The sequence below is a fragment of the Caretta caretta genome, chromosome 4 (genome assembly GCF_965140235.1).
Source record: "Caretta caretta isolate rCarCar2 chromosome 4, rCarCar1.hap1, whole genome shotgun sequence".
Lineage (NCBI taxonomy): Eukaryota > Metazoa > Chordata > Testudines > Cheloniidae > Caretta > Caretta caretta.
The window spans coordinates 4181345-4198678 of NC_134209.1; positions in this window are offsets into that span (position 1 = coordinate 4181345).

A 17334-nucleotide genomic window follows, 5' to 3' on the forward strand; every position below is an offset into this window, starting at 1 on the left:
GGGCTGATGGGGAAAGCAGCCACAGCTGTAGCCAGGGTAATCAGGGCCCAACTGGCCCTTATAAGAGGGCCATGGGCCAGTAGGAGAAGGTCTTTCTCTCTAGTTTTGAAGGGAGCAGGGCCTGCCTGCAGAAAGGGTACTGGGAATGAGGGCAGGCTGGGGAAAGGCCAGAGGAGCAGGGAAGCTCTAGGCTGGCAACTCCCCAGGTTATCGGGCCTGGTCCAAGGCCCATAGGGGTACTGGGTTGCAGGGAAAGGCAGCAGACCCAAACCCCCTTGCCTGGGGTGACTGGCTCTTACACTGCAATCTGCCCCAGGGTGCAGGGGCTTGATGATGATGATGGGCAGTAGCCCAGACTGAGGCAAGGTGGGGATTAGAGGGTTGGGCGTTCCCCAGAGAAGGGAGACCCATAGAGACTGAGGGGATACTGCCAGGGCGCAGCACCCTGGGTAAAAAGGGCACCGGGGTCTGAGAGGGACACGGGCCTGCAGAGGGTGCTCTGTGCTGGAAAGAGCTAATTCCCAGGTGGCCAGCAGGAGGCGCTGCAAGGGTGAGTCGTTGCGCCGTCACAGGGACCTGCGCCGACGTTCTTTGTTGGACCAACAGCAAGTGTCCTGTCTCAGAGGAGCAGCCGTGTCCGCCTGTATCCGCAAAAAGAAAAGGAGGACGTGTGGCACCTTAGAGACTAAGACATTTATTTGAGCGAAGCTTTCATGAGCTACAGCTCACTTCATCAGATGTTACGTACCCTGCTGGCATTTTTATTCAGCATCCGTCAACCCCCCAGCAGTGAGACGCTGAGCACTCCCAATTCCTCTTGACTTGAATGGGAGCTGAGGGTGCTGAGCACCTCACAAAACTGTTCAGCACATCAGAAGACTGGGTTTAATAGGAATACAAACTTTTCCTGCAGAATCAGAGATTCTGGACTTGATCCGAACTGGCTGTAAATCGGTGTAGCTTCACTGAAGTCAATGGAATTATACTGATTTACATCAGTGAGAATCGGGCCCTGTTTCTGAGTGTCCAGCTCTAACCTAGCCTTCTTTAATGTCGGCACAGTGTCGTGCTGGGGACTCTGTACAGCCGCAGCAAGGAGGGAAGATGCAGCTCAGTTTTTTAAATCTTTTTTGGAATATCAAACCCACTTGTCCATTGGGGGGTTCGACGTTCATGAGAAACCTATTGGGCTTAGGGTCTGTCCTGCTCCACAGAGCCTAGACAGGCACAGCTACGTCACTGCAGCTCTGCGGGCATAACGCCGTCGTGTAGACGCAGCCTGCGCTGACTGAAGGGTTTTAACATGGACGTCAATAGATTCATACCGCTGTAAAATGGGTGAAAGACATTATTAGGCCCACAATACCTAGATTCTCCCTAGGGCACCCACTTGGCCAACCTAGCTTTTATGGCTCAGGTTTCCTTACAGAAAGACAAACTCTGGGTTTTTTAATTGAATCCCCCTTGAAAGTAAACCTGGGGTTTAATTTTCAGAAAAAGTGCATTTGCAAAATCAGACTCTATATGTAACCCCAAAACCTTTCACTAACCTCCAGCTTCATGCGTATTGACCTTCCCAAAAAATAACCTAGCAAAGGTGTGGGGGAAACTGCTGTGAAATTTCCATTCAGCTGAAACCTTCCTGGCCTGCTTCTGCCCTGTTTGAATTGGCCTCAGTGGTTCACAGTTATCCAGAGGAAGGAAAAGTGTGGGCCTAGAAGCCCTATTTCAATTCCCCACTGTTCCCACATACGGCAACAGGAACGGCACAACACATGTCAATACGAAGCTTCATTTTCTGGCTTCCCTTCTATTCTCCATGGACCACGCTCCTCCTAACTAGCACTTTACCTTCAATGTACTGCAGCAGAGATGGGATCTCTACTCCCCACATCTCACCCACTGCTGCATGGATAGTTTGGTGCAGGGCCTTTAGTAACCGCAAGGCAGCACATCCGTGTCCTTCTCTTTCATAAGGGGATGAGGCTACTACCTGTCAATGAGAGAGAAAGAACAGGCTAAGTTTTGTCAGCACAATACCAGGTTGTTCCTGAGGGAGGGAATAGTTCAGAGACTCTCATTGTGGAGACCATCCAAGAGAGTTGTTGCTTCTACTGCAGGGCCTTCCTGAAGAAGAAAGTATTCTGGCTCATAGGAGGATGCAGAACAGTGTGTCTCAGGAGAGGCCGGAGAGAGAGAGACCCAATCATACACATTCCTCAGCCTAAGTCAAGCATCTAGCTACAAAACCAATTTGTAGAGTTAACTGTCCCATTCCACAGAAAACCTATTCTCATGGTCTACTCACCAGGAGTCGCGCCAGCAGCCCCTGGGGTGTAGGGAGTTGCACTAGGGAAAGAAACAGAATAGCGTTAATTATGCCAGGCTTTGCAGAGAGTCCTGCTGATGTTCTTCACCGATCCATTTCCAACATGCCCACCAATGTTGAATACAGCTGATAATAATTTGCATTTCCATACTGCTTTCAGTCTGAGCATCTCAAAATGCTCTACAAACATGTATGAATTCCACCTCACAGCACCTCTGTGAGGTTGGCATGAATTACTCCTTCATTTCACAAGTGGGGAAGCTGAGAGAGAAAGATCAAGTGATTTCCCCAAGGTCACATCAGAATTTTGGTGGCGAGCTGGGAACAGAACCCACATTTCCTAGCTCCCTCCCATGGCCGTGTTGTAATCACAAGACCATCCCTCATTCATTTTAGCCTCCTGGTTGCAGATGAGAGAACTGGAGCAGACTGAACCTGTTCATTTCATAGTGCCTGGAGAGAAGAAATGAAAGAGTTTCTGTTATAAACCCCGTCCACTGTAGTCGAGGCAAGCAGCTGCTTCTCCTTCCTGCTGCCTTTTCTCAGCTAGTTCCCTCAGGCATCTGCAGAGAGGCTTCAAAGTACCCGTGTACTGAGCTGGTACCACAGACCCCAGCAGCCTTGGCCATGACACCTGCAGAGAAGAGCGAGACTGCTCAGTACGGAGCTATTTCCGTTCCCCCACCTCCAGTATCCTGCTGTCTGAATCCCTCCCTGTCACCTAGCTTCTCCTTCGATTCCTCACGGACCCTTCCCTAACCTATCACCTCATCTCTCTCTCCCCATTATCTCACTCTACCTGTCCGGTGCCCCCTCACTCTGTCTTTTAAAGACACTATCTTGTTTGGTGAGCAACTGGGCTCTCACCCAGAGATGGATCCTCTTTCCCAGCATTAGAGCATTATGGAGATATTTAGATAGTACCATAAGCTTACCCAGAACTTGACAGACCTATATAAGGCACAGTCCCAGCCCCAATATCTGTTCAAATCCAGGATCACCAACTCTACATTTCAGAAGTATTCATGGGGGATCTAAGGGGAAGTTGCACTCAGACAGTGGAAAGAATGAAGAGACGATCTCTGCAACATGATTCCTTCCAGTTAAGTTGCTTTATATCTTTTCTCTAATGTGAACCGCTTACTCCATCATGAAGGGGTCACATCATCCCTGACATGAATTTGACATGCTGATCCTCCATTATGCTGACTGTGCAGAAAGCTTCCTTGTGGAGGGGTACAAGGAACGTAAGGAAGAACGTCCCTATTTCAAGAAGCAGTAGCAAGAGGTCACTTACTTGGGTCATTCCATTGACTGAGGTGTCCAGACATTGCAGGATGTCAATGCACAGGGTTTGGACCGTGCTTTCTTCCTGAACACCCTGGGTGAGAAGTGTTGTACCCTGCTGTGAGATAGCTGCGTAGAACTTATTCGCTCGGAGTAAGACACGGGCAATAGAACCAGTGGCCTTCTCTTACAAAGCCATCTTGAGCATTGACCTCTGCCTGCTTTTATACTGCACTGGAAGTGCACAAACGTCTGAAGGGAAGAGAATGACAGAAACTCCGAACCGGTGGGTCAGATCCCAGGCTTAGGAAAACCCTAAAATGAAGGGAATGATTCACTGGACACAGAAGAGTTCCCCCAACAGTGATCAATTTCTTAACATTTGAAAAACTGTTTCATCTTTTGATCTCTGAGGAAAAACATTCCGCTTCTGCCCAGGGGAAATAAATATGCAGAACCAGGGGGATCCAATCTCTTTGTTCTGATGCCCCAACCAGCTTGGTCATTCTGTGTGTAGTGAGTGTGATTCTATCAATGGGCCTATGATGAGAAAAAGCAGCCTTCTTTAAGGTGTGTGTGTGTGTGTGTGTGTGTGTGTGTGTGTGTGTGTGTGTGTGTGTGTGTGTGTGGCCACAAGCTCCAACGTTGTAGAAAAGGGGCCAGGCAGAGCTAAGATCTTCAACAGCTTACTGTCAAGTTGAACTGTTTACGTTCATACATATCATGGATTCAGTCTTGGAGCACAAAGTGTCTGGAGCCCGGGGCTGTGTCCATGGATAGAAATACGGATTGAAGATATATTTAAACTAGTCCATGTAGAGTAGAGCATGTAGTGAGTGAAAGATGCAGCAAGCTTTTCCAGGCTCCTGAGACAGTCTGTGATGCAGCCTGCATAACCTGAGTGTTTTGCTGATCGTTTAGGTCTGCTTTGACAGCCGCAGAACTGGGCATCGTTCTGTTTTCTGGAGAGTCTATTTAAAACAAAAAGACGTGCTTCCTTGTACAAGAACATGTCCCTGAAAAATGGTGTTTTCTGACTGTTCAATGGCGCGTCAGAGGTTGGAGCCGCACAGATAACTCTGTTGGATGGAAATACCCAGTGTGAGATTCTGGTCTCTGTTACACTAGTATAAACCCAGAGTAACACCACTCAAGTCAGTGGAGTTACCCTGACTTTACGCCAATATAACGGATCCGACTCTGGCTCTGTTCAGTCAGTCCAGCTGGACCTGGAGTCAAAACTCCCACTGAAGTCAAGGGGAGCAATCAGCATGCAAGAATGGTAGGACTGAGTCCTAAGTGTTAAGAACTCTCCTTACCAGTTTGCTGGTGGACACACTGAACTCGCTGAAAACATATGGTACCAGATCCCATGCTGCACAATTCTCCACCCTTCCTGAACTGAGCAGCGTCCTGATGAAATGAAGAGCTGCCTTCCTCACCTGCAAGGGTAGAGATTACACATAGGACTTCTTGTTAGCCCTTCTGCCTGAAATAGGAGCTAGGATATGATATGAGAGTCCTTATGCTTTTGATTTTGTCTCCTTGGATTAGAAACATGGATACATTTAACACTGGCAGGAGAATGACATGCCTTCTCTTTTCTGCAGTCTCTCATCTGGATCTGAATGAAAGCTCCACCCAGATATCCATTCATCCCATAACACTGAAAAAATTGAAATAGTTCACTGTTCTACACACAATCTTACCATAGCATTCTGATCACTGAGAGTGGATTTCGCTGCCTTCACAATCAGAAGCTTTTTAACTCTTGTCTCAGGCACTGAAAGTTAAGGAGAGGTGTACAGTCCTTCCTTGTTCCACACACACTCACTTTCCACTTTGGAATTAATCCTGGATTTCAAAGGTCCCTAGTTAAGAATAGTACCAAGCGTCTCTCCTCTACAGAATCAGTGGGGAAAACATAGGACCTGATTCTGGTCTCAGTTGCACCAGTGTAAATCTAAAGTAATTTCATTTCTCTAAATAGTGCCATCCTACTGCCATGATGGAAATATTATAAAGGAGTTTGATAGACTGAGGTGACTGAAGTTAATCTGTGTTTACACCGGCATAACAGGACTCAGAATCTAGTCTAGAGTGTATAATACTTACGATTCTCGAGTCAGGAGTATTATTCTATTTTTATCTGATTATTGTTAACATGCATTAGCCCCAAGTTGACTTCTGTATTTGAAGTTGAAAAAGACCTTGACAAATATCTTGGGCTACATTCAGCACTTAGTTGAACCTGTTGATTTCCATGTGTGGCCACCTGGGAGTAACTTAGGGCCGCATTTGGTCCCTTAGTGGATCCCCAAACCACTGGTGACCGTGTGTTCTGGAGCCTCTGTGCCCCGGCTGCAGAGGTGATGAGTCTGTCTCAGCCCTGCCGTGCCTACACAGCCTTGGTTCTTTAGCTCAGTCTCTAGTAGCTCAAGCTTTTAGCTCTGGATGTCCTCAACTCAACCCTCAGCATGTCGGCCAAGAGGGCAGCTGGCACAGCGGCTCCTGTGTTACTTACAGTCCGCACCAACAATAGCTCTCAGGAGATCTAAAGACGCCACAGGAACGGCCTCATGCTCAATCTCCAGCTGCTCGTGTAGAAATGCCAGCAGATCATCAGGAGAAGAACGGGCTGCAAGGGAAGAAATCACATCCTCACTGTCTGCAGAACTCTTCTTCTTACCGTACCTCACAAAGGTAAGGAAGTTACAAAGAAACCACTGTGTCACTCAGAGTCTCTTCCCCTTACCTAGCAGAAGTACACAATGGAAGAGCTCTTTGTGGTTTTCGATGCTGAGCTGCTTAGCTGGAGAACAGATCTGTGGGAAGAAGGGAAATGGTTAAAGAAAAACTAATCAGAAGCAACTGAAAAGAAAAATGTTCAATTAATTTCTAAGCTTCCACTTCCTGCTTGTCCAACGAGAGGCCTGAACCCCAGGGAGATGGTCCTGCGTGCACAGCGAGACTCAAAGACAATGACCAATACATTAGATAAGAGAAGCTGAAGTGTTTTGAGCAGCAGAGCTGACCTAATCAAGACACAGCCACAGTTTTGACTTTACAACTCTGACTCCCCCTGGTAATCGGCTTATGGTGAAATTGCTTTACAAACTGAGCTGGATAGTAGCTAAGAAAATGAGACCGCTCCCTGCTTACTCTTGAGCCTGCAGAAATCAGTAAGGCATGAGGAGGTCCCGAAGCTCTGCACAATCATTCCATCGATTTTTTAGTGTTAATATGCTTCAGATCTGCTGTGCCTAAGCTCAAGGGATCCAAGCAAAACCACCCCTCACCTGGTTGTGCAGAGCACTGCAGATGGCTTGAAACTTCCCTTTAGGTAGAGGGATCTTATATTCACCAGAGACCTCCAAGAGCTGGCTCAGACTCTGCAACAGAGGGCAAAAGTCAGATGGTGGGCACAGAAAGGAGCCATATGTAGTGACTGAAGCAAATTCAGGGGATTCCTAGATTCCAAGGCCGGACCGGATTCTTGCCATCATCTAGTCTGACCTCCGGTTGGTATGAAACAGGCCATAGACCTTGCTCAGAATCATTCCCAGAGCAGAGCTTTTAGAAAAACATACCAATCCTGATTGAAAAATCGTCAGAATCCGCCTCAGCCCTTGGTAAATGACTCTAATGGTTAATTATCTCACCATTAAAAATGTACGCCGTATTTCCAGTCTGAAAGTGTCTAGCTTCAGTTTCTAGCCATTGGATCAAGTGACACCTTTCTATGCTCGACGGAAGAGCCCATTATATAATAGGAGTCCCTCATGTAAGATATTATAGACTGTAATTAAGTCACCCTGTCACAGGATAGGTCCACCCCGTCAGGGTGGTATCAGGTTGAGGAGGAATTGAAGTAGATCTGGAGTGGCCCAACTGGCCTAGTCTCCCTAGCCACCACAGCAGTCCGGGCTCCTAGGGCAGCATCGCATAATGGTCGGGATCAGTGCAGCAGCCTTGGGTGAGGGTCTGCGGCCCAACAGCCTGAGTCACTTGGGCTGCCCTTCTAGGGATGGCAGTGCGGCCCAGTGGCCAAAGTAAATAGACCCACCCTTGGCTGCAGGGCAATGCGGCCTAGTGGCCAAAGTCAATAGACCCACCCTTGGCTGCAGGGCAATGCGGCCTAGTGGCCAAAGTCAATAGACCCACCCTTGGCTGCAGGGCAATGCAGCCTAGTGGCCAGCGTCGATAGAACCCCCTTTTGCGGCAGGGAAGTGTTGCCTAGTGGTGAGCCCTTCTCTACTGGGTCCTACCTATTCCACAGGGTCCCAGCCCAGGGCGCAGGGGTATCTGCCACCAACTCAGCGGGGATCCTTCCACCAGGAATTAATTTAGCCCACTCTCCTGTGTTCATCTGCACATTAGGTGCACAAAACTAGAATCCATGTACACTGGGTACAGACCGAATTTCCATGATGTGGTGACATTATAAACGTATGGGTTTTCGATGTTTTACATGACAATCTGTTCCATCCAAAAGGACCTACCATTAAATGCCATCATCACAAAGAGTGCCAGACGCACAGAATGTAACATCACAATTTCCGCTAAAGGTTTAGAAAGCCAGCAATTCTCACCTCCAGCTCCTCACAGATCAGCCAGTTGCTGGTCACATGACAATATAAGGGAAGAATTGTATTGCAGAATTGTGATTCACCCATTCTGGGGAATGGGCACTTTCCCCAGTTCGTAAAATATCCATTTACTGCCCTTGAGCATTTTTCTAGAACTGCACGGAAGGAGAGAAGACAGGCAATGTGGAAAGGACACAGTAGTAATGAGGAGAAGTTGCTTTCTCAGAGAAGACACCCAGGCCTATCGTTTACTCCCATTCCATGGCAGCTACTGCTCAGTTCAGGACTAGATGCTGAAATCCCATATCAATTTGGAGCTATTTCTCTTTCCCCCATTCCATTTCTTGTTTCTTAACAGGCTTTTTTCTTTGTACATCTCTCCATCTTTTTTCAATTACCATCATTTGAAGACTCGCGTCCTCTGCAGTTATTATTTATTCAACCCGAACGCTGTATGATTTCATCTTGAGTTACAGTTTGTCTGAAAGATGTTCAATGCCCCAACTGCCATTGCCTTTCCTGGGATTTGAAGGTAGTGGGGAGCACTTTGCCCTAAAAGTAGGTGTATCTAGTGTCCTTGCTAAGACGAATTAGGGCCCAATCCTGTTCTCCATGAAGTGGATGGCAAAATTCCCATTTCCTTCAAGGGCACAGGATTAACCCCTTACTGAGCATCACCTGAAAAGCAAAGGAAGAGAGAAGTGAAGAAGAAGAGAAGACAGAGAAAGAGGGTGAAAGGAGATGATGATGATGAAGAAACTAAGGAGAGAGAATGGGTGGAGGAGTGGGAAACAGGGGATTTTTAAATGTACAGTAATGAAATCTGCTCCCTTCACCTCCTCCCCCAGGAGCCTCCTGGCAGAGGGGCAGCTTCAGCCTTTGTTTCTGTTCATTTTAAACGATATGCGTGAGTCATAAAGGGCCTGAACTTACAAATGCTCAGCACCTCCTGCAAAGTAAGGAGCACTCTCAACTTCACTGAGTGCCACGGGAGCCAAGGAACGCAGCACCTGGTGCAATCCAGGAAAGGGATCACAGTTCAGGGCCTGTTTGCAAACTTGGTCAGTCACTTAAATCTGTACCAAGACCCCCTAAATATCCATTTGGGGCACCTACAGGAAGTGCTGGCACTTACCACCACAAAATGCTTGTCTCATCCTGCTGTCCTTGACTAACTCCAGCATGGAGATCATGACATTCAGGATCATTCCCACAAAAGGGATACACTCAAGAGCTGCAGAGAAAGGCCAGAAGAGAAGGAAGACAGACAATCAGCTGCTCTCTGCCTTCTGAAAACACACTTAGAAACACTGTGGGGCAGGATGCTATGGGTTCCGAGGCCATTGGCGCTGCGTAAGCAGAGCAGAATGGCTTTAAAGCAGCCATTGAAAGCCAGTGGGGGGTTCACCCTGAAGAGGGGAATCCTCCACAAGTGTACAGCTGGGCCCAATGCCCAACTCACTCCCAGAGTAAGGGGAAAGAGCACTGGGGTGGGATGGGAAGTGGGGTGGAGAAGAGATCCACGAGACCTGATCTTCCACTCATTCCCATCCTTAAGGTACTTCACTCAGGGGCATAAGTTAGAGCTTGCACCTCCGGCTAGATGGCTCATGGTCTGGAGGCCAGAACTAGCAACAGCAGTTAATCTTGTGTTGCTACACACACACACACACACACACTCAAACAGAGCTCTGTTTAGCGGTAACATTTTTAGGTAGAGAGACAATTCCCTGTCCTTAAATGAAAAACAATAACCTTGAAAGAAAAGAGGGAAGTGACCGTACCATAGGCGGATGACAGGTTGCCCAACGTAATGAAAATAAACTCTTCAGGCAGCTCCAGACAATACAGCAGCTCGCACATGACATCATTGAAATAGCAGCATGCCAGAGTCACTAAGGTGTTGCTAGCTGCCACTTTTAGTTCATTTGTTGCTTCCTAAAAACAAAAACCAAAAGAGAGAGACTGAGGTGACTGAAGCCGGTTGCACTAGCCAGAGTTCTGAACATGAGTCAAGTCCTTATTTCTGTGCACAAGTTGTGAATGAACCAACCCAACTTTCTGAGGGTAGAGTCATTCGTCATAAATATTCCTCGAGTCACTTGGCTAAACAGTTTTCGGCCTTTGAGTTGCTTGCAAGCTGCTTCGTTAGCCTATTCACTGTTAGCTACTTGTGGTGGGTGACTGGTCACCACAGTCACATGATATTTTCCCTGCCCTTCCCTGAGGCGGTAAGTGAGACACAGACTGGGCAGCTTCAAGATATTCCGAGAGCTTTCCTGGAATAAACTGTCCCCAAAAAGGAGGCTGACTTCCTTTGGAACAAGAGAGGGATTTTTCCAGCAGGGGTTTTCCTGCTGGCAAACTATATTCTAAATCCAATGCTGCTTCTTTTGGAGATAGCTCAGATTCTGTCTGGCTTGGGGCTTTATACTGCCACTTATCACTACAGTATCAGAGTGCCTTCCACATAAAATCAGTATCAATAATGAAATCCTGATTAGACTTCGGGAAAGACTTGCTCCTTAAGACACCATAGGCCTGTCTCTGGGTCTGAGATCATGTGTCTCAGGTCCTGATCCTGCAAAGCACTTAAGCACATGTGTAACTGTCAGCATGTGAGTTGTCCCATCTTATGCATGTGCACAAGTGCTGTCTAGGACCTGGGCTTTGGTCTGGAGGAAGGTGTGGACCTCTAACAGAAGAATACATTTTCATTTTAGTATATAGTTTATCCCCCAAAAAGAGAGTTTGAATGAGTTAAAGCTTTGGATCCTTGGACTGATATCTCGGGAGAACTAACTTACCTGAGTGTCTCTCATGTGGTTGGAGGCTAGTGTTATTATTTTCTCCAGAAGCCTTCTCTCCAGGCCCTGGGTATCCTGCTGTAAGACTTTCTCCAGGGCACAATAAATGTCTACTCTGCTTTGCTGGGGACAAAACATAAAGGAGAAGAATTGGGAAAAGTTTTTCTTGAAGACCATACAGTAATTTGGCTAATAAGCCCCTGCCCTAATTGGCAGCTTAATTGGCATAAAACGTGCCCTGCCCTCCACATGCACCACATTCAGCAGCGCTTCAGAAGCAGCCGAGCAAGTGACATCGTTTAATCTTCCTGGAGAGACAAGAGCCAGAGGAAGCGCCCTTCACTGCCCCCTTATCCAGTTTCATTTATTCAGCACAAACAATAAAAATGAGCACCTTGCCCTTGCTCTAGCCGCTCCAGGCAGAATTTGTAAATGTGGAATAGAAAATACCCAACTCATGCAGTAAGTCCTCAGCAGCTCCCCGGGGCAATGAGCTCAGCCGTGAGGTCCACACGGACAGTAGCATGCGCGAAGGTGTCTTTTATGCGGCCCATCAGTGTAGAACTTCACAGATGAGACTAACTATGGAGGAGTTGTAGGATCAGTTGGGACCCAGAAAAAATAAAGCGGGACACAGAGAAATGAAAAGCCTGAGGAGAGAACAAGATTCATTTCAGAAAACTGCAAACTAGCACCTCTGGAGAGGACATAGAAGTAACTGACATAGTGGGAGGGAGAAAAGTGAGAAGCAACAAGTGCCCTGGGGGTGACGGTGGAAAACAAAGTCAACAGGTATATGCAAGGTGTGATGGCTACCACAAAGAGCCAGGTGGGTTGGGTCTTTTACACACAGGTCTCATGGCACAAAGCAGGAAGACAACAGTTCCTCTCTGTTCAGCTGAGCTGTGACTGCAGCTGGAGGAGTGCCTTTTCTAGCACCACATTCCCAGAGAGATCAACAAATGGGAAGTCATTCCTGGGAGAGCAAAAAAGAATGCAGGGGGCTGGCAGAAGTGACTTCTGGATAGAGCCCTGCAACCTGACCCAAATCCTAGGGGACCGGACCACAGGCGTCCGGGTCAGGTTGGGTGAGAAAACAACTGGACCCTCTTGGGGTGGGGTCAGGTCGGCTCTCCTCCTTTAGCCCCTGGGATCGGCACAACCGTGACTGCGTGTTCCTGCCAGCCACCACCTCCTTCCTGCGCTGCCCGCGCTGTGGAGCGAGGATGCCGAGGAGTCACAGCATCGCCCTCTCTCTGCAGCACAGACCCAGCGCAGCAGGGGCCGTGTCAGAGGATGGAGCCATTGCTGCTCACAGTGGCCGCTGCACCAGCCCCAGGAGCAGGATGCAGAGGCAGGATCCGGTCTGGGGGGAAGGGTTGGGACCAGGATGGAAAATGATTCAGCCTCTCAGGGTGAGGTGAGTGGGGCAGGGGCCAGTTCAGGTTGGGCCCGAGCAGACCCCTACTTCTGCAGGCAGACGGAAAGAGCTGTCTGTGTCCGATGCGGCCAAGGGATGACTCGGAGGGAGAGAGGATAATACCATACAACTACCTGGAGGGTGTGAACACCAAGGAGGGAGAGGAATTTTTTAGGATAATACATTTCGGTAAAAGTAGGAGTAACGGGAGTAAGCTAAAAAAGGACATTCAATTTAGACTTTGCTAACAGGAAAAATGCCCCAACTGTGAGACAGGGCTATTAGGTTATGACATAGTCTTCCTAGGAAAGAGGCAGAAGTTCAGTCCTTAGGGGCTTTTCAAATTAGTTTGGCCAAAACAGTGGAAAATGGCTGCTGGGAATGCTCCTGCATTAGCAGGGAAATGGACTGGATGATCCAATAGGTCTTGTCCATCTCGGTCTCCTGTGAGTCTCGACATCTGTGTGACCTGCATGCCAAGGTCATAACCCACTTTGGAATGTTCAAAGCCAATCAGATCTCTGAATGGGAGAGGTTAGGGGGTAGGACGGGGTCTGCATCAGATCTCTTGATTGGCTAAACGTTCCAGTGGTTCTGCTTTAAAAGGCATGCTTCTGCAAACTGCAATCATAACAGACAACTCCGCTGGGGAGAAGCCCCTTCCATTCATTTTTAAATGTAAGGAGGATTTTTTTAATTGAAAATTGTCACTGAGAACTTATCAATACATAAGCACTACATAATTCAAGTAATTAATCAAATGAATTAACATAATTAATCACTCTCCTTACAGTGAGTATGATAACTCCCATTTTTTCATGTTCTGTGTGTATATAAATCTCCTCACTGTATTTTCCACTGAATGCATCCAATGAAGTGAGCAGTAGCTCACGAAAGCTTATGCTCAAATAAATTGGTTAGTCTCTAAGGTGCCACAAGTCCTCCTTTTCTTTTTATAATTAATCAAGTAATTCAAATAATTAAAGGAGTCGGAGGCCAAGACAAGCAGTTCAGTTGACCTCCTAGTACTTTAATGGAAACTAAAATGCCTTCTGTGTTGGCCCTTAATAGAGAAATGGACTTTGTCGGTGTCAAGGTTCCTCCCCCACTCTGAACTCTAGGGTACAGATGTGGGGACCTGCATGAAAAACCTCCTAAGCTTATCTTTACCAGCTTAGGTCAAAACTTCTCCAAGGTACAAAATATTACACCCGTTATCCTTGGAATGGCCGCTACCACCACCAAACTAATACTGGTTACTGGGGAAGAGCTGTTTGGACGCGTCCTTCCCCCCAAAATACTTCCCAAAACCTTGCACCCCACTTCCTGGACAAGGTTTGGTAAAAAGCCTCACCAATTTGCCTAGGTGACTACAGACCCAGACCCTTGGATCTTAAGGGCAATGAACAATCCTCCCAACACTTGCACCCCCCCTTTCCTGGGAAATGTTCGATAAAAAGCCTCACCAATTTGCATAGGTGACCACAGACCCAAACCCTTGGATCTGAGAACAATGAAAAAGCATTCAGTTTTTACAAGAAGACTTTTAATAAAAAATAGAAGTAAATAGAAATAAAGAAATCCCCCCTGTAAAATCAGGATGGTAGATATCTTACAGGGTAATTAGATTCCAAAACATAGAGAACCCCTCTAGGCAAAACCTTAAGTTACAAAAAAGATACACAGACAGAAATAGTTATTCTATTCAGCACAATGCTTTTCTCAGCCATTTAAAGAAATCATAATCTAACACATACCTAGCTAGATTACTTACTAAAAGTTCTAAGACTCCATTCCTGTTCTGTCCCTGGCAAGAAACAGCATACAGACAGACACAGACCCTTTGTTTCTCTCCCTCCTCCCAGCTTTTGAAAGTATCTTGTCTCCTCATTGGTCATTTTGGTCAGGTGCCAGCGAGGTTACCTTTAGCTTCTTAACCCTTTACAGGTGAGAGGAGCTTTCCCCTGGCCAGGAGGGATTTCAAAGGGGTTTACCCTTCCCTTTATATTTATGACACGCCCCCCAAATCTCAGCTAGGGTGGAACACTGGCTTGGATTTCTTCCTGGAGCTCTAGGAAAAACAGAGTTAATAAGACACATGCATCTCTAAATATACTACCAAGTACATAAAGACTAACAATATTTTCCACATCTCAAGGACGATTTTAACCAGTTGATTCTGGGAAACTTTCACAGGAGAGTGCATCGGCCACTTTGTTAGAAGCTCCTGAGATGTGTTGGATGTCGAAATCAAAATCTTGGAGAGCTAAACTCCACCGAAGAAGTTTTTTGTTAGTTTCCTTGACGGTGTGAAGCCACTTCAGTGCAGCATGGTCGGTTTGCAGGTGGAAACGCCGTCCCCAAACATATGGGCGTAGCTTTTCCAGGGTGTAGACAATGGCGTAACATTCTTTTTCAGTGACTGACCAGTTGCTTTCCCTCTCAGACAGTTTTTTGCTGAGAAACACTACAGGGTGGAATTCTTGATCAGGTCCTTTCTGCATTAAAACTGCTCCCACACCACGTTCGGACGCATCCGTGGTTACTAGGAACGGTTTGTCAAAGTCTGGGGCCCTTAGTACAGGGTCAGACATGAGTGTCGCTTTAAGCTTGTTAAAGGCCTTCTGACACTTTTCGGTCCACTGAACAGCATTTGGCTGTTTCTTTTTGGTTAGGTCTGTTAGTGGGACAGCGATTTGGCTGTAGTGCGGTACAAATCGTCTGTAATAACCGGCCAAGCCTAAGAAGGATTGAACCTGTTTCTTTGACTTTGGGACAGGCCACTTTTGGATAGCATCCACTTTGGCCTGTAGGGGGCTGATAGTTCCTTGACCCACCTGGTGTCCAAGGTAAGTCACTCTGTTTAGGCCTATTTGACACTTCTTAGCCTTAACAGTTAGTCCTGCCTCCCTTATGCGCTCAAGGACTTTTTGTAGATGTTCCAGGTGGTCTGCCCAGGAATCCGAAAATATGGCCACATCGTCAAGGTAGGCGACTGCATATTCTCCTAATCCCGCTAGGAGACCATCTACAAGTCTTTGGAAAGTGGCGGGTGCATTTCGCAGCCCAAAAGGGAGTACATTAAATTCATACAGCCCGAGATGTGTGATGAAGGCTGACCTTTCCTTGGCAGATTCATCTAGCGGTACCTGCCAGTACCCCTTGGTTAAGTCCAAGGTAGAGATGAACTGGGCCCATCCCAGTTTCTCTAATAGTTCATCTGTGCGTGGCATTGGGTAGTTGTCTGGGCGAGTTACAGCATTTAGCTTATGGTAGTCCACGCAAAAACGTATTTCCCCATCTGGTTTGGGAACTAGAACCACTGGAGATGCCCATGCACTTTCAGAGGGGCGGATTACACCCATCTGTAACATATCCTGGATCTCCCGTTCTATAGCAGTTTTAGCTTGAGGAGACACCCGGTAAGGTTGGACCCTAATTGGGTGAGCATTACCTGTGTCAATGGAGTGGTATGCCCGTTCAGTCAGTCCTGGGGTGGCTGAGAACGTTGGCGCGTAGCTAGTGCACAGCTCCTGGATCTGCTGTCGCTGCATACGCCCAAGGGTCATGGAGAGGTTCACTTCTTCCACTCCACCAGCACATTTCCCTTCGTAGTAAACACCTTCAGGCCACTCAGCGTCGTCTCCTCCCTGGGCTGTAAACTGACAAACCTTTAATTCTCTGGAATAAAAGGGCTTTAGAGAATTAATATGGTACACCTTAGGCTTCCGGTTGGAGGTGGGGAATGCTATGAGATAATTAACAGCTCCCAGGCGCTCCTGGACCATGAATGGCCCTTCCCACGATGCTTCCATTTTATGGGCCTGGAGCGCCTTTAAGACCATGACCTGGTCTCCTACTTTGAAGGAACGCTCTCTGGCATGTTTATCATACCAGGCTTTTTGCTCTTTTTGAGCATCCTGTAAGTTTTCTCTAGCAAGGGCTAAAGAGGTTCGGAGGGTGTTTTGTAGGTTGGTTACGAAGTCCAGAATGTTAGTTCCTGGAGAAGGTGTAAATCCCTCCCATTGCTGCTTCACCAACTGCAATGGCCCCTTAACCTCACGGCCATATACAAGTTCAAATGGGGAAAACCCTAAACTGGGATGTGGTACAGCTCTGTAGGCAAAGAGCAACTGCTGCAACACTAGGTCCCAATCATTGGAGTGCTCATTTACGAATTTACGTATCATGGCCCCCAAAGTTCCATTAAACTTCTCCACCATGCCATTTGTTTGATGATGGTAAGGAGTGGCAACCAAGTGATTTACCCCATGAGCTTCCCAAAGGTTTTTCATAGTTCCTGCCAGGAAATTAGTCCCTGCATCGGTGAGGATGTCGGAGGGCCAACCTACCCTGGCAAAAATGTCTGCTAGTGCCTGGCACACACTTTTAGCCCTGGTGTTGCTTAGAGCTACTGCTTCCGGCCATCGGGTGGCAAAATCCATGAAAGTCAGTATGTACTGCTTTCCTCTGGGTGTCTTTTTCGGAAAAGGACCCAGAATATCCACAGCTACTCGCTGAAATGGAACTTCAATGATGGGGAGTGGCTGGAGAGGGGCTTTGACCTGGTCTTGGGGTTTTCCCACTCTTTGGCACACCTCACAAGACTGGACATAGGTAGAAACATCCTTCCCATTCCCTCCCAGTGGAATGACCCCCCCAAACGGTCTTTGGTCCTGTTCACCCCAGCATGGCCACTAGGGTGATCATGGGCTAAGCTCAAGAGCTTGGCCCGGTATTTAGTTGGAACTACCAACTGTCTCTGAGGATGCCAGTCTTCCTGGTGTCCACCAGAAAGAGTTTCCTTGTATAAAAGTCCTCTTTCTACAACAAACCTGGATCGATTAGAAGAGCTGAGAGGCGGTGGGTTGCTCCGTGCCGCCGTCCAAGCTCTCTGGAGGC